This window comes from Nyctibius grandis, chromosome 13 (genome assembly GCF_013368605.1).
Source record: "Nyctibius grandis isolate bNycGra1 chromosome 13, bNycGra1.pri, whole genome shotgun sequence".
NCBI lineage: Eukaryota > Metazoa > Chordata > Aves > Nyctibiiformes > Nyctibiidae > Nyctibius > Nyctibius grandis.
In genome coordinates, this window is record NC_090670.1 from 12,832,457 (window position 1) to 12,858,613 (window position 26,157).

Sequence of the window (26,157 nt, forward strand, 5' to 3'; positions counted from 1 at the left end):
AAATCCTTTTAGGGATTTGAAGAGTGCAATGACAATTTAACTAGGCTGCAGGAACAGTATTAATTTTCATTACAAACAGCTTCCCTTAAAATTATACATGCATGTATATACACACACACATATAAATGAAAAAGTAGGGGTGATCTGTATTGAAGTTCTCATTGTTTCAACATTTGATTTCAGATTGTGATGCAAAAAAACAGTCTCAAGGTGTATACTTTACAGAAAAGCTCTAATCTCCGTAAAATTGCAAGGATAATCAAAACACTTCATTTACAAGCAATATGTAACCTGAGTGTTTTTCCGTACTCTGATGAGAGAAGCTGGGGTTTTGTCTTTCCTTCATTTTCTTCACAGTGAGACATAATATCTCTTTATAAAATCTGTCTGGAACCTTCAAGCATCTGCAACAAAGCTCCCTACTAACATAGATTCTGACTTATGTTCTCCAATGATAGCTGTCATGGGTTTTCCAGAAGATTAAACCTTCTTTGTTACTTTACACGTAGAGTAGAATGCACTTGTTTTTAAGTACAGAGAGAGAATATGGTAATTTTAAATATAAAACCAATTTCCACTTTCCAATTTGCCACCATGACATAACAGAATCATTCTACTTTGTCTTCAGAACAACTTTAGTGACTTTCCTATCAAACCAGGGTGTATGCAGGGCTGAAATGTTGGGAACTGGTGGGCAGTCTAACTCTGGAGAGATTACTTCTGTAACAGGATATTTTGAGACCTAGACTACAGGTATGGATGCAGAATACAATAATTAAGGATGTGCTTCCAGCACAACCTCCCTGGAAGAGACAATCCAGGTTTGTTGTGGGAACAACTGACCAGTTATTTAAGATTAAATACTTCAGATCTCCTATTCAAGAGTGTGAAGAATCCAATCATCATTTAGCTGCCTCCTAGGAATACAGGATCAAGAATACTTTACATATTGTGGATCCTGAATTGCTTTACAAGACACAGGCAGGTATGAACACCTTTATTTGACAGAAGTGCTTGAAACACAGAACGTTTAGGTGACATATACCCCAGATAAAATGATAGCAGAGATAAGAAACAATTGCCTGCCTCTAGCACCCACTGCTTTATGGATGCCTACCCTGCTCAATAAAATCTTAACACCTCTTTCTATTTACCACACAACAAACTGGGACCAACTGAAAGCTGCTGGAGTACCTGGCATGCTTTGATCTGTACTAAGTGCCCTATTCCTGCAGGGCAGCCTGTGTAATTACTGCTTAAGAGCTGCTTGTTTGCAGAGGGTTGACATTTGCAAGAAGAAAAGTCACAGCTGCCAAAGGAAGAGTAACGATGCAGCCCTCTGGTAAACATAACGTACAAAAAAAAAAAACAGGGAGAAGGGGAAGGATAGCTGCTCAAGAGCACTGGAGAAGCTGGCCGTTGCTTCCAGATCTGCAGTTTCCCTGGGGTTCAGGCAGTTTATTAGTTACAAATATTTACCTGGCAAGTGTTGGCATTTTTCTTTAAGATCTATATTGCTTGAGAATATTACTGACACAGAACGTATTTTTTTCAATGTAAAATATTGACTTTCAGGTAAACTTGCCAGTGTGAAGGCTAAAATGGAAAAGGTGAGTTACAGACAAACCTTTCTCAGGTCCTTCATTTTTCTGATATAAAATATAACACACTAAACCAATCTTTTCAGGCCAGGCTACTCTCTCATTTTTCTCTGACTAGAAATTAGATGAATTTTCTCAGCCAACAGAAAAACAGAAGAATATTTCTGCTTTTAACAGAAAGCAGAAACATGTCTCTGACTCTGAGGTTTGCCAAGTCTTACAGACTCAGATGCAATCTTCCTGAGAGGTTTGGCATACACAGATTATATTATATGATCATATGCTTCTCTGAAATATGGACTTGTGCTACTCCATTGTCTAGAGCTACTATGTAAATTACGTTTTACTTTTGGAAATAACAAGAGCAGGACATTTGTTTCATAAGGGAGGATATTTGGCTAGATATTTGAGCACCGGAAGTAATCCCATTGAATATTTTACTTAGCAATGATTTTCCTTTCTGGCAGCCTGTAGGATGGAACCTATTCCATTATACCAAGAGCAGTTTAAGATAATCCACCAACAAAACCTACCCATATTCAAGTCCCACACTTACACACACACATTCATACGTATACTCTTTGTACATACTGAGTGGTTTATTTGCTTCCAGCAGACCTTCCCATATCATGACCTTGACTAATCAAGGGGTCCTAGATTTGTTATCAAATCACAGTCTATTCAAAGTGCACAATCTGGTGATTTTCACACAACAGATATTATCATTCTGGATAGACTGGGGAACAGCTGTATGTGCTATTGTAGCACATCATGTCCTTAACTCTGGGGCATTGCCCCAGGTAGGTCATTCCTCAAGTTCTGAGTTGAAAAGTAACCAGTACACTTTACCATGCAACACTCAATTGAAAATATTTGAGATACAACACACCAGATTAGTTGCTGACATTGTGCATTTCTCCAAAGCTAGAACCAAGACAATCAGAGAACAGATGGGTATTTTTTGAGCCAAAAGAGGTAAATTTTTCAAAGAAAACAACAAAGACACACAGTGAAAGAAAAATTTCTACAAAAGTGAATAATATTTTCAGACATAGGACTTCTGCAGCTGATGATCCCTTTTCTAGTCTTGTATATACCAATGTTCAAACTCAACAGAATACAAACACGTAGTTACATACATTCAGAGAAGATGATGACCATGCTGCTGAGGGACATGACAGTGACAAGTTAGAGCTATGGCTGGAGTATGGAAGCAGACAGATAATAGAGAAGAATAGCAGTAAGTTGCAATAAGTTCCAGCAGCAGCCTGTCAGACTCGTGCTGTTTCCTTTTGTTCCCAAGTATATTGCGAAAACTCCCTTCAGGAAGAATATAAACATGAAATTACTTTCAGCTGTTGAATCCTGATCAGAGTCAGCTAGCAAGAGCACCCAAAGCTCAGAAGCTGTGCATGATAAGAGGGGTGGAGAAGAGAAAAAGTTTCTGTTCATTTATATTTCCTTCAAGCAGAATGGAGCTCTTCTGCCAGCATGATCTGATGGAAACTTAATCTCTCTTGATTTGATTATTCCTTTGATTTCACAATGGGTGGGACCCTCCTGTCAGTAAAGTCAACAAGAATTTCCACTGTGACAGTAACGGGCTTTATACTGTTCATTTGAGATCATTCCTTTAAGTCAGGAGGTGTTCCACTTTTTATTAAACAAAATTAATACTGCTTTTTTTTTTAATAGGTGTTCCACAAAATAGTTTCACAGTCTCATTGATTCCAACTGCTAAGTACTGACATGTTTGCAAAAATAGTGCGTAGTTGACAGACAGGAAAAGTATTTAATTTTCTTCTATTCAAAACGTGGAAAGACTCTAACCCCTTCACTGAAAGAATAGATACAATGGACTCAGTTTCCTTTTACAGTTTGGGTGGGTGGTTTTTTTTTCCCCTAAATGCTCCCCTCACACACAAATTTTTTTATCCAATATTCTTGCAATGCATACCTGACAACCTTCTTTGGGCCCCCTTCAATGGCAGACATAACCCAGGGTTAGTACTACAGTCTTACCTTCGCTGTCTTGTCTTCTCTTCAGAACCATCAGCATACGGTGACTTGCGCTGTACTGGCTAACAAGTTATGCCACCAACCGCACTCTGCAGAAATAAAAGCACTTGGTAACTTTAGAGCTGTGATAAAATTCTTCTCTCTTCCAACACTTTTCCAAGCTATCTAATAGTGTTGCCATTATAGAGATTAAAAGTTTTACAGTTCCGTGATTAAACCCAAGGTGAGAGATCAGCAGAAAAAAAAAAAAAAATATCAAATTTCTCCTCAGCCTGTTAGATTCAGTGTTTCAGTAGCTGCTTGTACTTATAGCCCCCATGTACCCTCCAGCCCCTAGTTTGCTTAAATAAAGGTATAGCAAGACAGAAAAAAACCCCAAATATATGTTAGGTCTAGTTCTGTCTGATCTTTATTTCAGAGAAGTTTGTATTTCCCAAGATATGCTGCTTATCAGGCTATCAAAGGACATTTTTATTAGTTTTTTTAATTTCAACTTTACATCATTATTTCTGACATTAAATCTAGTGTGCGTTTTTACTTAAAGCATCAGCCTTCATCTGTACTCCATTTATGTTTTGACAAGATTGGGGATATTACTTTCTCTTACTTTTGTGCTTGATTATTAGACTTACATTGATATTTATCAGCAAAGCTGAAGAAGCTACTCTGCCTTTTGTTAGGCATCTGCATTACTTTTTTATGTATTGGCTTATAGGTAATAGAATTACATTAAGACTCGAGCACTATGTTTACTGTATTTGATCAAATTTGTTTGTAAATGGAAATATTCTATTCAAGCTGCATTAAAATAAATCATCTCCAGAGATCTGCAGATATTATATTACTCATGGGGAAGGTTTCTGTACATATTAATAGTTACTCAGTTCTTCCAGGTATTCATTTTACTTAGTACTTTCAAGATGATACATGTAATATCTCCCATTCAAACAGATGAATGGATTAACTGTACAGCAGCCTTTTGCTGGGTTGCATTTCTGGAAAGGACAAACACACTGCTAGTACCAGGCTCCAGTTCAGTTTAAATTGAAGTATACCTATTCTGATTCCAAACTGTAGCTTTATTATAAAATAGCAATCAGCAATAATAAAGGTAACAAAGCATGAATTAAAACACAGCTGCAAAACATTGCCTTCATATAGTATGACCACACACTTATTTATGCTTCAGAAACTGTTAATTATTTATCTCACAAGCAATTGCATCTAATAGACCCATGAAACAAATGTGGAAAAATGACAGAAGGGCAGTAAAACAGCAATATCATATGAATGTCAAAAATAGGAAATTATTTGAGATACAGACTATGTGATTAATGTCTTACAAAGCTAATACAGCTCTAAGTCTAGATCAGATTCCTACAGAAGTCCAGGACCATTTCACATCAAAAAGATGTGACAGATTTAACAGACTTGGAGGATGAGGTAGAATGAAGCAGATTGTATTTGGAAGACTTAGACCAGCGAGTTCTGCCTTATAGAGCCTTACCCACCTACTTAAAAAATTCTAGTTTTTCCTGAGACTGTCTACTAGTCAGAAAGCATTTTCTGTATATACAACGCTCTCAACTACCACCTACATTTGACAGCAATATTTCTCAAGAATCAGACCATTAGGTATGAGCACATATCTAGAATATCACCTGCAGGAACATTCTGGATGAGTAGATTCCCCTTCATCTTCTGCACATGAATGAAATTTAGCTTACACCTCTTTCTTATTATTAACTGATACCACTACCACCCCCCAAAAAAAACCCAAAGAAAACAGATTACAGAAAAAAGTTAGTGTTTTATGGCACTACAATACTTCCTTTGATTCCCTTTCCAGAGCAAAGATATCTCACGCTTCTTATCTTCTTCCTAAAAAAGCTTTACAATAACTACTTCAGAGAAAGTCAAATCAAGTGATTAGTGCTGTTCTGCCTCTACAAAGTAGATCAAAAACATGAATAATAAAAGCTGTTGTTAATGTTTCTATGTGAAGTCGCTACCAAGGGTGAGCTGTGCCTGAAACCAGTATGCAGGGAGATATTCTTTGCTTTCTCATTGGCTTGGAAAAATACTAATGAAATTACTTGGTTTTAAAAGAGAAAAAAGTTGAGGTTTTTTTTCAGTCTGGGAACAACCAGCATCATAATGTATTTTCTGCACTACGTGTAACACCTGGCAGTATCTCCTTGTAGAGCTATAAAAGAGAGTTGCTTATACAACTTGGAAAGGAGGCAATTTACTGAAATTAGGTAATTCACCACTTGGGAAAAAGTGCTCTGTGCTCTCCTTGGAAAACCTCACGGTAACTCTAAGGAAAGGCAAGGGCATTCTTTGCCTTGTGCTGCTCATTAGCCAAATTGCAGACACAGATATTCATTTGGTGAAATTTAAGAACAGCTAAACTAGATCTCACAGCTCTGTGCCTTTTCTTCCAGCACGCCGTTTCTGACTGTAACTAATACTAGATGTTTCAAAGTAAGGTAGGAGATCCCCAAGTGACCATGTAGCGGATGATGTTTTAGCAGCCTGTGCATAAAGAAGGATCTTCTCCAGACCAGTAGCATAAAGATTTTACAACAGTTATTGACAGACCTCAAACCAAATAACTTCCAAGTGGAAAAAGACCTTTTTTTGTTTTCTGTTGCTTTGCCTTCTGCCAAAGCTAAGCTTTTTCGCAGGAAAATTTGCAGGTTTAAGTTTCAGCGGTAGACTAAGAGCTATTTGCAATAGCTTCCTTCCCAGAGTTTGCTTCTAAACTCCATCTGTTTCTCTTCAAGCTTGGCTTACTTCCAGCAGGCACAGCCCCAGTGTGTTCGGAGAAAAAGGGAGAGGGGTCTGCACAGACACTCTCCCTGCTCTCCTGCCTCCAGACCACACCACGGGGTGCAGGTGGGCCCACAGCATGCGACTGCAGCCAAGGAAAACCCTTTTTTTTTTTTTTTGCCTTAAGGACTACGCAGTGCCAAAACATTTCTGCAGCTTCAGAGGAGCAGTACTGCTGGGTAGCAGCCAGGGATCCTGCAAGCTGCCAGCACTGTGGGCAAGAGAAGAAGAGAAGAGACTTATGAGGGAGGCTTAAAACCCTGCTAGCTTTCCCCATGAAATCTAAGTCCAGTTTTGAGGCACAGCTCCAGCTTTCTGTTGCTGACATCACCAACATGTGCTATGATCTGACCTGAATGTTCCTAGTACTTCTCAGCTTCCTTTCAGACACTTATTTTAAAAAATGCCCCTCAATATCATGATTTATCTGACCAGTAATCTAGACCCATTTTGGTTTTGAGAAGTCCAGCTCCCTTCTGCAAATATTCTTCCTACTTCACTTTAATCATAAAACTAGAATTAATTCTGAAAAAGTTACTGAATGTTTTCTTTTTAGCAGCCTACTGTATTTCCATAATTCTTTTTTCTGACTTAATGGTAACAGCGAGTATTACAACTGCATGATCTTCCCAAGAAGCAAAAATCTGTTAAGGGCTAATTCATCGGTTACCCTTCACTCACACACCTTTGCTAGTTCAGTTTTCAAGGTGATCACTAGCTCCATGATCACTTATGCTTCCTCTGCCAGCCTCCTGGCTGAATTGCAAGGCAGAGCATTGGAGAACATAATTTTTCACTCCTGTAAGGAGGCCTTCAAATATTAGCAGCTTAGTATCCCCAAAAAGTAATTTGATTTGCAATAGAAAATGCATTCTTACATGGATGTTTTGCATGTATTATAACCAATTTTGCTTAAAACTGCATTCTGTGCTCCCTGGGTGCAGAAGATCAAAATGACCCTCATGACACAGTACTGACAGGAACATTTTCATGTTTTAAGTAAAAATAATTTGATTGCAAAATATCTGCCGTATAGAGCATCAGTTATACATATGCCAAACACTGAATCCACTCAGAATTATTATGCTTCTTATGCCTTACCTTTACATTAAGCATAATTCCTTTTGCACCCTGGTCTGAGTTTACACTTGAAATTCTCACTTTATAACCAGATACAGAAGCAGGTATATTTCGTTCTGCCAATTCAGAATACATGCTGTATCCTGTGGCATACTATTTGACTTTTCAATGTCAGCATGAATGACTATCCATTGGAAGAGGTAAAAATCTTAACTTCTTCACTCAAATGTTTTCAACATTCACCTGCAACTCACTTAGGTCTGGAGGGTGCAACAGATTTTAACATACAGATACTAGCAGCTCTCTACAAGGCATGCAAAATGAGTATCATTTATTCCCCTTAAGGCTTCAGCAGAACCTAAACACTTCCACTTAGAGAAAAATGACCTGGTATGAATTTTGAGAACTCCATTTGCTATGCTTTATGTCTGTGCAACTCCAGACTTTTGGATCTGACTTAAACAATCCCAGGAGTTTACTTCTTTTTCCTCCCAGGCATTATGAATCCTTGAATGCCTCGCTACCTCAATCAGACTGGATTTATCTTTATAGTCTGCAGGGACTAATAGATCCTACAAGTCTTAAGCTCTCCATCTTTAGAGAAGCTGACTAAACCATGTCCAGTTATAACAAGGGGCAGAAAAAATTTAAAGCCTCAAAGATTAGTCAGCTTAACTTGACAATTCCCATAGGAACCATTTTCCATTGAGATCCCTTATTTTAAGAGTTGGATTTCTTAATATTTCTCCTGGTATTTGACCTCCCTCTTCAGAAATAAATGATGTGTTGTACATGAAGGGAACCAGGTATAGTTCTACTCAGTCTTGTTCTTTGTAAAGTTTTCAAAGCACCTGGGTCTGGCAAACTCCATCCCGAAGTGTTTAAAGAGCTGACACCACTACCTTTAAAAATTTGAGATGGGTGTACACAGTAAAAAGACCATAAAAGAGTAAATGAAACATCTATCTACAAATCAGGTAAAGAAATGCAGCACTAGAATAGGTATCTTGAAGAGATTGTGTAGTCTCTAGTTTGGAGGTCTTCAGGATTAGGTTTCTGATCTCTACTAATCTATAGACTTCTGCTGAGACTTTTCCAAAAGTTGAGGCATACATTGTCTCTCCTCCATTTAGATGTTCTGATCTCTAATAAATGGTGTGATCTCACATTGCAGTCTTCCTCACAAAGACAATGTCTAGACCCTCTGACAAATGGGCTATCACATTACTCAATTAAAATACAGAAGTCATCCTCTTCTAGTCAACTAATTTTGTATGACATGTGTGTATTTAATATCTTTAAGAGCATTCAACAGCTTAAGTTTACCAGAAGTCTGCCAACAGGTCAAAGAGTTATTAGAATACAGACAGTCATATTCACACTGAGGAGAATAATATGCACTTCATTTCATTGTGAAAAGAAGCTAAAACCTTTCCTTTTCCATTTCCTTTCCGTGTTAGGGAAAGGAATTAAGACCTGAGCATATACTCAGACACTTCTGCCTCACCCTTACAGTTTGAAGCAATAGCCACAGACACTGCTTCACACTCACGATATATCAGAAATATAGATCAACTCTGTTCCCCCAACCCCTTACTAAAACACACTACTTCTCTCTGGTTAACATAACTTTTATACTTTCTTACAACTTTTTAAAGAGACTGAACCATTTTCTGTTCTAAACAAGGAAAACATTTTCAATACAGATCAGTGGTCAAAAAAGTCTTTGGATTTGGGGTCAGTTGAAACTTGTATTATGTTTCACTTACAAAGACAGTATTTTGATGTTTTCTGTAATAAAAACATTTTGGGGAACCAAAGTCAAGATCTGGATCAAAATTAATTCCATAATATGTGCTACAGCTGGAGTAAATAGCAAAATCAAAGGCATTCAATTCCAGTGCCTCATTTGTTTTCACCTCAAATAGGCCAAGACATTACCTTTCAGACCACAGAAACTTCTCTCCTACCTCACAATCTACAAGAGAGATGAAGAAGAACCTGGCTTCCAATAAAGTACGTACCCTTGTGAACAACCTGATAGAAATCACGAATGATTTCACGTATACCTTGACCCTCTCTGAACACTGAAAGGTGCAAAGAAGTCCTTGACAGCCAAGCAGCCCATGCACTGACAAGGCTAAAGCCCTGACAAGTCCAGGATTAATCCCTGGGACAAGATACCAAAAGGCTGGAGCACGTTACCCAAATCCCTCTGATGCTATGAGGCACAGGAACTTAAAGGGCTACCCAGACAGTCTGTCCTGACTCATACAGGCCTCCTCAGTCATATTTGCAACCTCATTTAACTATTTCTCACAGGCTTGCAGAGCCCTGTAAAATCTGAGACCATGTTCACTATGTGTCACTTAGAAAAAACATATCAGATTTTGATTTAACTTTTAAATTAGTTAAGCATTCTCTTTTATTTTCCTAGAACATTTGCTTTTGTGATGCTTTTCATGGCCCACAGGGTGTTGTAACAGTAATGTATAGTTACATGTGTACTGCATTTGTCTGCCATCGATACCAAATGACACTGGGAGCAATGGTGACGCACAGTGGTCCCTGCTCCCTTTCTGCATCTTTTTCAGAAAGATAACAAAAGGCAGTAGCAAAAAGGAAAGCTGTAGCATGTAAAATCCAGTTCACAGGTTCAGCTGATGGACATGAAGTCATACACAGAAGGATGACTTTTTCCCCATTAAAAAACAGAATAAGAAAACACAGTGTAACAAACAAAGCAATGAATGCAATTGTGTCTGTACTTCTGGAGCACATTTCATACAGCTTATCACAAAATGTTACTTGAAAATATAAATCCAGGATGACTTGTCATGAATGCAGCACAGCTAAGGGAAGCAGTGAGTAATAACAGCAGTACTGCAAGCTGGTGAGGGATACTGAAGGAGAAAAAATACTGCATGGGATACTATTAGAAATCTGGAATTTATCTCTTCAGAAACATTTGAAGCAAAAGGAGTTGATCAGGAAAGAAATACAGATGAGAAACGGAACTAGATTCAGCTTGGGAAAAGGTAGGGTTAAAACTCTGCAGCTAAGATCATCCTCCTGACATGGTTCACTTCCTTAGACAATTCCAGCTGGTCCCATTACCAGAAAAGCCATGAGCCTCATATCTTTTTTTTTTTTTTTTTTTTTTTTAATTTACATTGTCATTGCTCCTTTGAGGCAAATTATTAAATATTATTTTACAGGTGGGAAATGAGCCCAAAAGTACTACATTTACTTAAATATATGCAGAGCAAAAAGCAGGGACTGAATGTAGGTTTCTGGAGTCTCTGTGTAGCCTGCTAGACACTATAACCTACATTGATGTGGTCACGTGTGCCTCTTCCTACAGACCATCCATCTAGCCTGTGACTGCAACAATATACATTGGGAATCTAAGACCACAGGTGTTACGGGTGAGAATCATTGTTGCAGTATTGATCCTTTCTCTTCTGAGTTGTCTGAATACAGATTACACAGTCCAATTTTAAGGCCACAGTTTCAAATTATGGAGCATTATAGGCCTATCTTCCCTAGATGCTGAGTAAAGTGACTCGAAAATTTCTCATCAGAATGATTCCCTGCAGAAATGACTGCAGGAAAGTTCTGGTTTTACCCAAAACACTTCAATCTTTATTAAGAAATTCTTAATGGTATCTGATCCTTTTCTCCTGCAGGCAGAAAGGAGGCAGGCAGCTCGCAAATTCAGGATGAGGGTTTTTGTGGGTTTTTTTTTGCTTCCTGGAAATTCTGTCCCATATAATCCAGTCAAGTATATATTTTTAAAATATCAAATTTGAGACAAACTTTTATCACCCCCTTCAATTCTTTTAATTTTGCTTTCTTTCTATTTCAAGACTACTGATTAGCACCACTGAAAACAGAATTCAGCATCTGTCTACAGGTATGAGAAGGCTGCAGACAAGAAGTAATGTTGGTGAAACAGATCCAAGATCATGATAGCACTAGGCAAAGAAAAAAATCAATACCCCAATGGCAAACATATATTAAACAGAAACACAGCATAGCTATTGACATCAAGTATTTAAAATTTAATTGAACAATAACCGAGAGAACAATTTTATGTTGACAATGGCATAAATTTTATTTAATATGTATATATAACAGGGAAGTGTCCTTGCAAATTTCTTCTCTCTTTCCATATGCAATAAAAGTGGTGTGGTTGTGTGGGTGTCTGAGTACATGTTAATAATTTTTAAAAAGTCCTGGCTGAAAGTTTGACAGAAAGATACCGTCTTGGAAAATATTAAGTTCCAAACAATACCAAAAAAGAGGTGCTGGGGAGAAGAAATGGACTCAAATTCATATTTCCATAAGGGAAAGTCTGATCTCGGGTACAATATTAAGCCCTAGAGAACTGTCATGAAAGAGAGATATTATGAATGCCTCAACGAAAGAAAAGCCTCAAAGTTTCCAAAGTATGAGACGTGATATTATCTAGCCAGGAGACACAAAGCTACAGGGAACCAGGCCCTGTCCTACAGCTCACAAAAATAGTTGTCACATACCAGAAGTGATCAACTGGGCTGTGCGTGCCACCCAAGTCACACTTCAAAAGCGTGTACCAAGGCTTGTGAGAAGAGGAAATACAAAGACTAGGCCATACCAACATTTTAAACTTTTATACAGGACTTTGAAATCCTCATTTAAACATATTTTGAGGTAGCAATTAGCTTGCTTTTGCTGTAATTTTGTTTCAGTAATGTCCATATTTTTTCTTTGTGTGCCTCACTGCACAGTGTTTGGTATAGAGAAACATTAACTCTGTTTACTATAATCAATAATTCATATCAATGTTGCATGGTTTAAATCATTAAAAAAGGTCCATTTCCACTAGATTCCAATATTATATCCACAGCAAAAAAAAATTATGACTGTTGCTTTCCAAAGCTTTCTCATGCTGATTTCACTTAGAAAGGAATATCCCTAAACTCACTCAAGCAGAACAAGGTAAACATCTGGAGAACATTCTGGTCCTATTTGGACAAAATACCCAATGGAAATTATAGCAATTTTTTTTTTTTTTGAGTACGTCACTGACTTTTTGCATACAGTCTGTCTAACTGCCGATCCTGGGGGACTGACATCTAATATTCCCCAGTCAGCCACGATGTCTGACAGCAGCTGGTAGACTGCTAGTTACAGAGTCAAAATGTTGGGACAGGCAACTGTTCCTAGAACAGCAAACGTGGGTCTGCATCAGAGGGAGAGAGGCAAATGAAATGTCCAGTCAGCTTTCTTACTTGGACATTTTGCTCATGTAGCTTTGCCAGTGTTCACTTAAAAAGCACTCATTAAAGTTGTATGAAAAGAGTGTGAAATTTTAATGTCAAAGCAAAACATTAAAACAGAGATAAATTGATGCATATATATATCAACTTTGCAGCCTTATATTTTTAATGAGGGGTAAATATCTATTGACATGTCTAAGATTACAAGAACACCAATATTTCACAGAAATATTATTTTTTGATGTAACAAAATATTCCTTGGAAAGTCCAGCCGATTGTATCTGGGGTGCAGTGTTTGCTGAGAAAACAATACAGACAGCAATTTGAAAAGACTGGGGAGCTGGGGTTTTTTTAAAACTCATTGATGACTGGGTTTCCAGCCCTGTAGTCCTTTAAAACTATTTGTAAGTTGGAAGTGCATCAGTGATGTTTTTATTTTCACTTGGATAACTCACAAAGGTGATAACGAACATATCTTAGTTGTTGCACTAAAGACAAAATTATTTGTCTTATTTGAGCCTCTTTTTGAGGCTTTCCAGAGGCAAAAGATTTATAAATGAGCTCTTCATCATATCAGAACTCTCTAACAAGCCTTCACTCTATTTTAGGTATTTCAAGCCTTGTGGTGATCAAACAATAAAATAAATTTTTATATTTACCTCACTGTAATCCACACAGAATCCATATGAGACTGTGCAAACAATGACCTATTTTAAGTATCTCCATCAAATTCTACAAGAAACTAGAACACAGGTATTTCCACCATTTATCAGGGATGAAAGGCACTATTAAAAATGTATAACAAAAAACAGTTAAATAATCATGAAGTTCATAAATCTACAGTTTTCTTTTTTCAAAATTGTAGTTGCAAGCAAAACCAGTGCTTTTTTTATGCAGACCAAAGCAGCAGCTTGTCACTAGCACTGTCAGATAACCTCAGCCTGAACTAATGGAATAAGCTGGCTTAACTGGCTGCTCAACACTGACCTGCTTCAGCATGTTAACTAATTTGAGCTCTTGCCCCTTCATTTAACTTTTGCTTTTAATTTTTGATGTGAATTCATTTGTAAGCTTCTTGTTCCTGATGCATACTTCACCATACAACATGATTAAAAAATCTGACCGTTTCGTTGCCTGTTCTTCCCAAGACACAGACAAGAACATGCTTATGCACTGTACCTTGCTGTTTCCCTTCCCACTGCAGTAGAAAGGGACCTTATTCAAAACCTACTGAAACCCAAATAATTGCTTAATTCATATGAAAATAACATAAACTATCATTTATTATTTCAGTCTACAAATTCTATGTCCAGTTTCTACTTTAAATTAGCTGATAAAGCTGATTTATAGTTGATATCAGAGTGTTCATATTTGCACTGTAGAGATGCAGGGGGGGATCAAAGAGAAAGAGATTGCACAAAGCTTCAGAAAAACGCACACACAACAAAAAGCTTCTCCTTAGGATTCACTCAAGTTACAGCACAAAATATCCATTTATGGCATTTTCTTCCTGATAAAAGTGAAGTCAGAAAATGGAAACAGTATAAACTGTATTTAGAAACACTGTACTATGAGCTTGTACTTTGCCTACAGACGTTTAAGACCTGGTGCAAAGACAGAAGTGCAGCAATTTAAGAAAAATCCTAAAATAGGGCTGGGTTTTGGGGGTGGCTAAAGGATGTAGGAATCTGACCAAAACCCCTTTTTTTTTTAAATAAAATCTAGGGTAAATGAAGACATTTGCTTGCAGATAGAATGCAAGCAGATGTGAAAATTATTTCCTATGGATAAAATGAATGAAAACGCAGAAATAAAACAGAAATTTCCCTTAGAGATCCTCTCCAATGAAGCTACAAGTCACACAGTATATTTGACTGGACAGGTGAGAGCTGGAGCCATTATTTTCTTGCCAAATATAACAGAAAGCAAAAGTTAAGTGCTTTAAGACATAGCTGTGTAACAACTTACTCAGTAGTAGGAACCTTTCAACAGTAATATTGGAATACAGCAGGTATGCTAGAGATATACAGGAAATGAATTACATGTTAAAGACTCCTTTCTCAAGGGCCCAACTTGCACAGTTGGTCAAAGAGACATTGTTCTATCCCAGAAGAATGGCCAGCATCCCTTATTCATATTCATCCTATAGCACTGAGTGCTTACAAATATTTTACAATTCACCTGATCATATTTACTATCATATTTTTCTAAAGAGCCATATGAATATCTGGGATGTGCATTTTTTTCACCATCATGGGAGTGGTGTTTTTCTGGGGAAAAAAAAAAATTCACTCTGGTATCAAATGCTGTCTTCAGCAGGTACCTGCTGAAACTCTATACAAATTGTGAATTAAAGACACAAAATGCTAGGGTGAAACAAAAATGCAGTGCAGTTATTTTTGTGCTGGACATGACACAGCACCTATAATTCTGCTAAAACTCTCAAGACAACAGAATAGATTGTAAAAAGAAAATGAGATGGGTAAAATAAAAGAAACTAAAACTTTTATGAAAAACTTTTTCTGAAATCACACTGCGAGATTCTTAGATGATTGTAGCAGCTGAAACAACTACTCATGCCCTGCATGTCAGTGGCTAAAGTAAATGGTTGTACTGAAAAAATACTGAAAGATGAATAAGCAGTTTTTAATCAGTCTTCAGTAAAGAAATGCTGCAGACAGGCCTCTCATTCTGAATGGAGGGAGTTTTCAGAATTACGCTTTTCTCCTCATGCAAGGGAATGAGATTCCTCTCGTTTTGTAAAATGAAACAGCACAGAGCCATCTCCGAAGTGAGTTTCAGATAAATCCTTCTAATACAGACGTGCAACTTCATTAGCAAAAAGGATACCGGGGACAACCCTGGCCGCATGTGCCCAGGGAGGTGGGGGATACTGTTGCAAGGACAGTTGCACAGAAATGTAAGCTAAGCCAGGGTTTTAGAGAGGGGCCTGCATGGGCCTTAACTGGGACTGAGTGCCAGGGAATGAGCATGCTTTAAAGAGAGGGAGGTAGGACACATTAAAATATCTCTTCGTGGAGAACTGAAGATGGGCAACAACTATCTACCTCCAGCCTATGCTGCCTTTGTAAAGCTCCTGCGTACCAGCTCAGAGTGCTCAGCAGGGGTTGGATTGGCAACACTACCTTTTCCCAGCACAGCTCCCTGTGAACCTCCTCATTTCACCCGAAATTGCTCACGAGGCAGCATGCAGCCGGGCAAAGCGCCCTGACCTCCACGAGTCAGGGTGAGGGGGAAGGCAGGCAAGCTGAGCGAGCTCCTCTTCAGTTGACACAGCTTCTGAAAGATGCAATCATGGCTTCAATAAATCAGTGGTAGCAAATTTGTGCCTTACTTATTCTCAAACAATTATGTATGCAAAGAGCATAGCACTGTCTGTTGTTCATCCATCACTGGTACACAGAACAATACCATTAGGCACTGGATTCAGCAGGAAAGAGCCTACACTAGCAAAACTGGAGGAAGTAGCGTGGCTGGTTCCCGTTGAGGTACAAACATCCTGACAAATTCATTTCAACTGTGAAAGTTCACACATATGCTGGAACTATGACCAGCGCATTCCGCTGTTGCAAAGAACTGGCCTGATCATTCATTTTATATTCCCAGTTAAAATGACAAACAAGTGTCAAAATTCTTTTCATCAGGAAGCAAATATCTCAGAAAAGCGATCAGGTTTTTGTTTTTGTTTTTTTTTCTCTTTCGAGATAATGGCAAGTGTGTATTACATGCATTGGAATTTATCTATTACTTCCACGTCTTGTTAGGAATGTATTACAGTGCAGGAATGTACAAACTAAAGCTAGACATTTTTATTAGCACACTTAATTACAAATGTTAAGAATTCCAATAGAGACTGGAATCTCTAGCTGTAGCAGCTAAATCAAAAAACTCGTGTCTGCTTTGCTTGAAAGAAATGATGTCTACTAGCGGAAGTTACTGAATAGTAGGCTGGGAGGATTCATTTCCAGCAGACTTCTTGCAGAGAGGAAGAGAGCAGTGAAAAAGTAATGTAACCAGACTCTTAGATAAGAGCTTAGTAATTTTAAAATATCTGTGGCTAAAATACTACCAGACTCATGACTTTTTTTTTTTAAGGTAGTGAAGATAGTTTTCTCAATTTTTAAATTAATTAATTAAATGAAGTAATGAACCCCACAATCTTCATCACCTTTAACTGTCTGGTAAAACAGGACCCTACCTAACAGTACAATCTTTTGTCACTACTCTTACTAAAAGTAGAATCTAAGAGACAATAGCTGCCTTTCAGGAATTTCAAGTAACTGTTTTGTAGAGGGAAAACATTACTTCAGTGCATGCTGAGCACAGACACCCAGACAAATATGCATCAAGCTGAGAAGCAGAAACACTTGCTAGTGCATTGCAGAGATGCCTGAATGTGTTAGCCCAGAAGCAGCACAGATTTCATAGAATCATAGAATAGTTTGGGTTGGAAGAGACCTTAAAGATCATCTAGTTCCAACCCCTCTGCCACAGGCAGGGACACCTCCCACTAGACCAGGTTGCTCTCAGCCCCATCCAACCTGGCCTTAAACACTGCCAGGGAGGGGGCATCCACAGCTTCTCTGGGCAACCTGGGCCAGTGTCTCACCACCCTCACAGTCAAGAACTTCTTCCTAATATCTAATCTAAATCTACTCTCTTTCAGTTTAAAACCATTCCCCCTTGACCTATCATTACATGCCCTTGTAAAAAGTTCCTCTCCAGCTTTCCTGTAGGCCCCCTTCAGGTACTGGAAGGTGCTATAAGGTCTCCCCGGAGCCTTCTCTTCTCCAGGATGAACAACCCCAACTCCCTCAGCCTGTCTTCATAGGAGAGGTGCTCCAGCCCTCTGATCATCTTCGTGGCCCTCTTCTGGACTCACTCCAACCAGTTAAGTGTGGCTTTTCCATTTTTGGCACCACAGTGACTTCTGCAGTGCTCTGGGGCTGCACCAAGTTGGGTTAGTATGAGTTTCATCCTATGAGATATAGCAGCTGTCCATTCCTAGAATGGAGATTATATGCACGGTTATATTTAAGTAAACCTTACATTCAGATAGCATGTTCACCATTAGGTACATAAAGTATGAGAGATGAGAAATGCATGCAGGATGCTATGCCTTGGAATGAAGAGAAGGCAAGCAGCAGTGCAGGCGGGTGTGCTGTACTCTCGTAACAGTCAGTCTGAAAGAATACTGCAGACAACATTATTCTACTCAGAAAGAGCTTTCCCTCAACTGCATTTACTGCTCACATTAAGAAAGTCAAATCATAACTAGCAGTTCTGAAATCATAACTAGCAGCTCTTGCTACCAAAGCTTTTGTTTGATTATGGTCGGTCCAAATGTAAAATTTAAGAATGTTAAAACGTTTCTCTTAAAATAGCAATTCGTTCCCGGAATTGGAACTTAACAAAAGTTTGGCCACTGGTTGGGGTAGTAGTATACCAGACAATGCATAAAGGATGATAAATAGAAACAGGACATACAGGGAATAAAAGCTGGAAGAACACCAAGCAACTCCTTAGACAGCAGAATGTACTATCACTGCCACTTGCAACAATTTTGACACAGCTTATTGTGCAGAAAGTTGAGATGTTCTTTATATAATCAATATATAATGATAGATAAAGCCCATCTAACTTGAAAGTCAAGCATACATAGCCAAGCAACATTTGCTCCACACAAATTATCACAGAGCTGGACAGAGGAAAATGAAACAAGACCAGACTAAAAAGTCTTCGATCCATGCAAAATCTTTACAGGTCTGACAGTAAATCCCTCAGGTCACCCAGGCAATTGGATAGCAGCAATAGGGAGAGGATACCAGTGGTTTGCAACTACCCATCCTTCAGAATATGACCAGTAGCTCAGCATTTGTTGGAAATAGCAGCATGCCCAAATGCCTCCCACTCCTTCCTTCAGCTGGCAAGTCCCACTGACATTTGGCACTGGACAGGAAGGCATAGGGAACTCAGCAGGTTTTGTCCTTCTGCACAGCTGAGTGACAGATTTAAACTGCATGAGTCTTGTAGTTTATCCCAGAATTTGCCTAAAGTAATTTTTTTCCCTCTTAATGTGCATGTTCATAAACACATAAAATTTTCATCTCTCAGTGCTCCTCCCAAATGCTCATATACTCTTCAAAAAGAACATAAATCATTTTACTGTAGTCTAAATAACCAAAGCTCCTGAAAACAGCTCCCAGATAAATGGGAAAAGACAGTATCAAAACAAATAATTTCACAATTAGAAAACATTTTTGAGTCCAGAACATGTCTTCTATTTGCTAAAGAATTGCTATGGCCAATTTATAATGCCAATGTTCTGATCGCTACATACTACTTTCAAATGATTGCTTGAGAGTGGACTTGCAAAAGGCTATCACCAGAGAAAAATATTCCAGTGCCAACTCTGGGTTTGGATTCCCAGTCAGGATGACTGACAGGGTTATGGCCTCTAGATGTAACCCCAGCCTTGCTGTACAGACAGCTGAAGAGAATCACAAAGTACAGCCCAGTGCTTTAAGGTAAATGAGTACTTAACTTTGAAACATCAGGCTGTAAAGAGCAGCTCTTTCAGAAGCACCTTCACTGTTTATGCAGTTAGGGTAAGGGCAAGCTGGAAGGGACGGTAACCTCATAAGCTACCCCAAAGGAATGCATTTTTGTTGTGGCTCAGAGCCACAGAGCATGACGAGCTAAAGCTGCGTACCCAGGTGATCAGTACTTGCAGTGGGACAGGCAGGGAGGCAGGTGGGCAGACACAGAACTAGGTCATCTGTTACAGCAGCCTCAAGGATGCTGTAACCTATGCCAGAAGCAGCTTTCACTGCATCATTTACAGCATACTCCTCACTAGCTGCTCCAGCAGAATATAAACCTTCACAGTTAGTGCCCACCTGGGAGGTCAGTGTAGAGCAGCCAGTGAGCTGTTCACATCCTAACTGATGGTGCAGTAACTTTCACATGTACATACCCCCAGGTGTCCCAGACTGACCTCATGGCTAGAGCCCTGCACTAGGAAAAGAGCTGCTGTCCCTCACTTTGGGGGGGTGAGGGTACTTTTCTTTCCCTTCAGTCTGTCCCAGCCTTTTGATTGTAACTTCCTTGGGCCAGGGAATGTCTTACATTTAAACAGTGAGAGTCTGCTTGTGGCAGGATTTTGTAGCTGCTACTGTAAGAATAGTAAGCATGAAAAGCAGAACTGGCAACACAAAAGCTTAAGAAAAACACATATCATCACCATTTCCAATTCCAAACTACCTAAACAGGGTAAGGCAACTATTTGAAGGATTTCAGTCAAAACAGCTCTTCAAAGCCTAGAAATATGTGCTGTCTCCGCTTCATAAAACAATTGAACATTTCCTTCTGTTTGCAAATCCAATCACCCTTCTCCAAAAAAAAACAAAGGTGCCAACAGGGACCTCTCAAAACCCAAGAATAAATTTGTGAGCTTGCTAGACCTCATCTGAAGAAAAGTGTCATACAACTCAAAAATGCAGGGCAAAAAATGAAACAGGAAAAACTTCTGAATACAAATACCTACATACTTGATAGGCTTGGTGTCCTGGTTTGGCCTAAACTAGGCCAATTTTCCTTTCACTGATTTTTACTTTCAGCTAAGTCTTTTCTAAGTAACTGCATTTTCTGAAACTAACTGCATGTTTTGCAGACAGTGTCTGCTTCCAGAACTGACAACGCTCGAAGTTTGTAGTTATTGCTGAGGCACCGGTAGGGATGTTAAGCAAAAAGGCTCTTGCTGTACTTAGTCTTAGAGAAACCAAGGTCACTGATAAATTCCTCACTGCTTATGAGTGGAGAGCCAAAGGGGGGTCACACCTGCAGGGAGGAGCAGACAGGGCAGGTGACCCAAAACTGACCAACGAAGGTATTCCATCCCATACACGTCATTCTCAGTATAAAGTGGGGGGATCACGAGGGTCTCGCTCTCTTTCTGCTATGGCCGATGTCTGAAGAGGACTCTGTCCGTTTTCCTGCTGCCCCTGATCCCGATCCGTGCATTCCTGAATCCAGCGCTCGACCGTCACTAGGCCCAGCCTGGGCCTTCCCGGAGCCTGCCCTGCAGTGCCGGTGGTGATGTGGCCGACATCGGGGGAGCTCGATCTTGGTTTTGTATATATTTGTATATATTTGATTATTTCTATTATTATTATTATACTCTTTTTCATTATTATAGTTTATTAAAACTGTTTTAACTTTCCAACCTGTAAGTCTCTCTCCCTTTTCCCTTTCCCTTTGGGGAGAGGGGGCGGGGAGGGTTAACAGAGAGCATCTGCCACAGGTTTAATAGCCGGCCCAGCTTTAAACCGTGACACTTGGGTATCTGTAACCTGTAGCTAACGCACGTCTGCCTGGATAAAATAGCAACTGAACTAACGTGAAAAAGACAGAACATGCACATATGGGACCCTGCATAGCCAGAGACAGCAGCAGTCTCCGTGGCTAGCTAATATGACTACATACAAATACAGTTATTATTTTACTTCTCAGTATTAACACAGTTACTCTTACACATGCACAATGATGAATATGGGGAGCTGCATGTTGCCTTAATATAAAATGCACAATGCTAATGACTGTAAGTGATCATCTGCTCCATCTTTCTTCCCATAGTTGAATATGGATGGATTAATTGTTACCTTATTTATTATTTACATTGTAATAACGACCTGAGACCAAATCCATATACTTCTCTGCTAGAGTAGACATTATTCGTGAATATGTCCTTAGTAGATTATTCTTTTACAGGCTTTTGTAAAATGTTTAATGTGAAGCTCAAAGACAACTGAGAACGGCCAGGGCCCCAGTTACTGAACCCACTTGCCTACTGTGCTTTCCAGTCACACCTTATTCTTCTCTGTACTTGCCATCTGCCAATAATCATCCAATATCTCTCATTTCATGAACACATTTTTAATCTCCTTGGGGCAGGGATTATCTCTTCATTCTTTATAGAGCACAACAGTTTCTTCCCATGACCAGGACACCTCAAAGCCATAGAAATAGCAACAACAAGGCCAAATGCAGTTTGATCACAAAGAATATGCAGATGAATACTTAATAGCTTTGCCCACAGCTAAACCCAGGGTTGAAGGCAGTCTTAGCATACTTGCTCATTAAGCTACAGAACTTTTAAGTCACAAGGCTATCTCTGTTTCTACAGAAGAAAATTAATTAGTTTTGCATGGGGGCCACAACTTAGCATATGTATCAACAATTGCGCTGACAGTACAATACAGCAGCGAAAGAGCCAGGGATTAAAACGAAGGCAAAAACTAGTGTTGGATGATAAATGTTACAGTAACTACTAGATGTTTGCAGTAAATTAAAATCATAAGAAACGCATCATTTATGGGTTAGGTGCGCTTTAGAAAAAAAAAAGTTGAAAAAAATCAAAACTTAGGTCTGGTAAGATGAAGAACTAATCTAATCATCCTGGGAGTGGTTTGACAAGCAGCCACTGATTACTCCTTATGGAAATAAGAGAAAAAAGGGATATTTCTAAATTTATTAAATGAAACCAGATGTATTTTGGTGGTTTCTCAAGCTGGCTGAAAGAACACAACAGAAACATTTCATAGGATCATCTCTGTTTTGATGGCAAAGTGTCAAAACACATGTTGACAGTTCCATTTTGACTAGTTTAAGGCATTTCCTTCTGTAATGTTGACATTTACATTTTATCTAAATTGCATATTATGTCAAAAACCACTTTGTTGCATAAAAACTGGGTTTTTTTCCCAGTATCTCCCTTTTGTGAAAAATTCAGTTTCACCACCTAATTAAATGTAAAATCAATTTTCCAAGTTTCAGAATATTCACCTATTTAGTATTTTCACTTGAAAACTCTGAAGATGGGCATAGAGGTCATGTATGATCATTTCAGGATCAGGGCTTTTGAAGTTTGTGTACGTTCAGGTGGTTGGATAATCCAGAATGATTGGAATTAAGGAAAATATCCAATAAACAATGGACATTTCCAGCTTTCAGCAAAGCAAAAGAGTTTTCACTGAAAATATTGTTTTAAGTCAGTATCAAAAAATCAGAATAAAGTATTACCTATACTTTTATTTTATTTCTGGATTCAGAGTACTTACGATATATCTTGGTTTAGGATATACTAAGCATCTACTTCTGCAAAATATTTTTAACAAAAATGTCCAGCGCATAAAGGGGGAGAAATGAGTAGAAAAGCTTTTGTATGGTGATAGCTATTATTCAAGGATGCTAAAATAAAAGGGTAATTACTTTTAGAATGGAAGTTAAGTTCCTGATATACTTCAAAGGAGAGGGCAGGCAGGTGAAGTGCTTTTGACAATATTTTTCGCATACTATGAGCACACACTGCTAACAATCTAATGAGGTGTCTTTCTAGTATGAACCGTAGGTCAGAAAAATCCATGACAAAAGTAATGATTCTCTTTTTGAAAATCCATGGGTCAGAGAGGAGGCATGACATGACTACATAACAAGTTTGTTCTGTAACGGTAATTTTGGCTGTTTTCCTGCCTTTCCCACTCCAAAGTGGTACCTTGTCAATCTCCTCACACATCATCTGTGACAGTAATTTGCTTGCCTGCTAGCACATGAAACGCTTCCTGTTACAAGCTTTATTTAATAAAATCGTCTTTCTCTGCCTCTCGGGTCTATTTTTAGCAACTGAAATGTATTTATTATGCTAAAAAAGGTGGTGCCTCAAGCTGAGGGCTATTGTCACCCTCACACTCATTTGAAACCAGTGATGACATATATGCAATATATTTGGCAAATGTTCAGGTAAGGCTACCAGCACACAAAGGGCTCGGACCACACCAAGAAGAGAATTCATGCCACACAGCTTCCAGTCTCAGTCTGGCATCCCACCCCAAAGGGCAGCATTTCTCAGCTTTTTCAGCTGAAAAATCCTGTTTGAAAATCAGATGACACATTACATTCACATTTACTATAGAAAAAGTATGTATCTGTATTAATAATTATCCTGTACAGGTTGTTTATGTGTTCTGATCAAATACTTTGTAGGGTAAAGATAATACATTTGTTCTAATGAAAAAGTTACCACAACACTTGAAAAGTTACTATGCCATCTTTCTTCTCCTCCACACAGAGCATCCAATACTTTTAGCTAAAATACTGAGATGATTAAAGATGATAAAATGCATTTCTACATCTTCACTGAGTGCCCATTCACTTGGGTATATTTGCTTCTATACTCTTTCTGTTTGGTTTTGCTCTTTAAGCTGAAATGTCTCTTATTTTCCTTTCAGAGCAAATAAAAGCATTTGAAGTCTCAAGAATCTCAAGAGTCAAGAAAACTATTCTCAACCAAACAATCCTCTCAACTGGCTTGGGAAGAAATGTCAACCTATCAGCTGAAAAACCCCACAGCAGAGCATGCTGCGTCTCACTGACGGTATCATGAACACAACTCACAGTGCTGCTGCTCTTTTATTTACTCTTCCCCATCTATTTTCTTCACCTATGTTCCAACCAGACAGTTGTTTCTCTGTGAATGTGGAAAGGCAAGATTAAATCAAGGCCAAATTCAGTTGTTACCTCTGACAGTTGCCCAAGAAAGCAGAATGTTTTCTTAAATTGAGCTTTGACATTGGATTCCCATGCCAGCTGCACAAGTTGTTCTGTCCTGGTAGTTGTGGACAGTAGCTATAAAAAGCATAATATATTCATTTTCAAAACTGTACTTATAAATAACAGTTCCATGACAGCCAGACCAGACATTTTCCTGTCCCAATTGCAGTGTACTTAGGGAGGAACAGGAGAAGAGACGAAAGCAAGCACTTCTTTTCACTGCAGTTCTACTTTTGGCTCATCCACTCTCTAACCCTACTTCTCTCATTCAAAATTAAGTGATAAAAGGGATGACATGTAGCAGCACCACTAATTGAAAAGAAGGCCATCATCTTGAAAAAGGAGAAAGAAACCTCAGGGTCTAGTTTTCCTAGTAAAAGACACCAACATTTATCTTGTCAACAATTAGGCTGGAACTACTTTTGCTATGCCTGTATGTCTAAAGCAAACACAAGTGGAACAGTTTGGGACCTTAATACAGAGAGATTTTGATCAAAAAATTGATAAGAAATAGACTTTTCACAGATACATGCTAGTTCTGATGAAGTTTTTTTTTGTAAGAAAGTCTCTCTCTGTCAGCAGATAGGTTAAAACATGGAGAGGAAAAAAACCCAACTAAAATAAACAATAGGCTTGTCACTGGATCCATTACCTCAGAGAAGAGGAATCCAGATTCAAATCTCTGCTTGGTCAGAGACTGTAAATTCCTTGCCTAGGTTGCCTTCTATTTTAAAGTGTACTTTTTCACTAACTCTCATGAAAAATGTAGATCTCATTTTCTTCTCACTTCAGAATGGAAATGTCAACACCCTGCAGACTGGAAGAGCAGCATCTCATCTTGCTTATGGACAGACAGATCCAACATGTACCAGGAGGCTGATTAATAGATCCAGTTGGGTGGCAAAATACATTTACCCTATCCAGTAAGTAGGCCATAACTGTTGATGATTTATAGTCACTTCTATGTGGCAGAAATCAGCCCCTCCCTTTTAAAACTGGTCTTAAAGAAAAGGCTATTGAAGAGTAACAGCAGCTTCATGACTAGCACATTTGTTTCTCACTACCTTATATCTGATGGTTCAACTTTTAACACCAACACGCTCAAAGGAGATGATGGGAATCTCTAATATTCTGCAGAATTGCGACTTACCACATCTCTTTGTTCAAGGCCTGCATAAGGAGGCATTAGAAGGCTTCACAAAAAGGCAAATGCAACAACACAGGAAACAGAGAGGATGATGCATTTTCCCTTGAGCAGTGGCCTTTAGCTCTGAGCATTAATTCCCCCATCTGCTACTGAATGATCAAGAAGGAGCAGTATAGCAAGCAGCTTTCTTTTTGTCTACAGGATGCCAGGAGGTTATCTGCTGTGTCTTCTGTAATCATCAGTGTAATTGTGATCTTGAGGTAAAGCCAATACAGCACTTCATACATGGATTTAACTACATCCAGCTTATCTGGAAATTGAAGCAACATCAGCTAGTCCATGTCTCAAGTGGCATATTTAAGCACAAGCACAGGTCTCAACCGGTCTATAATTTTCCTGAGGCAATTCTTTTGTTCCAGTAGAAGACTCATATACACCTCCTGCATTTTAAGGTGCAGAATCATGATTCAGGTAATGAGAAGAAGGTTACAAGAAATTAATGCTAATTTTCTCCTTTTTGACCATTGTTATTCAAGTGGACGTTGGGTGGGCTAATTCATAATTTTATATTTAAATGCCATCA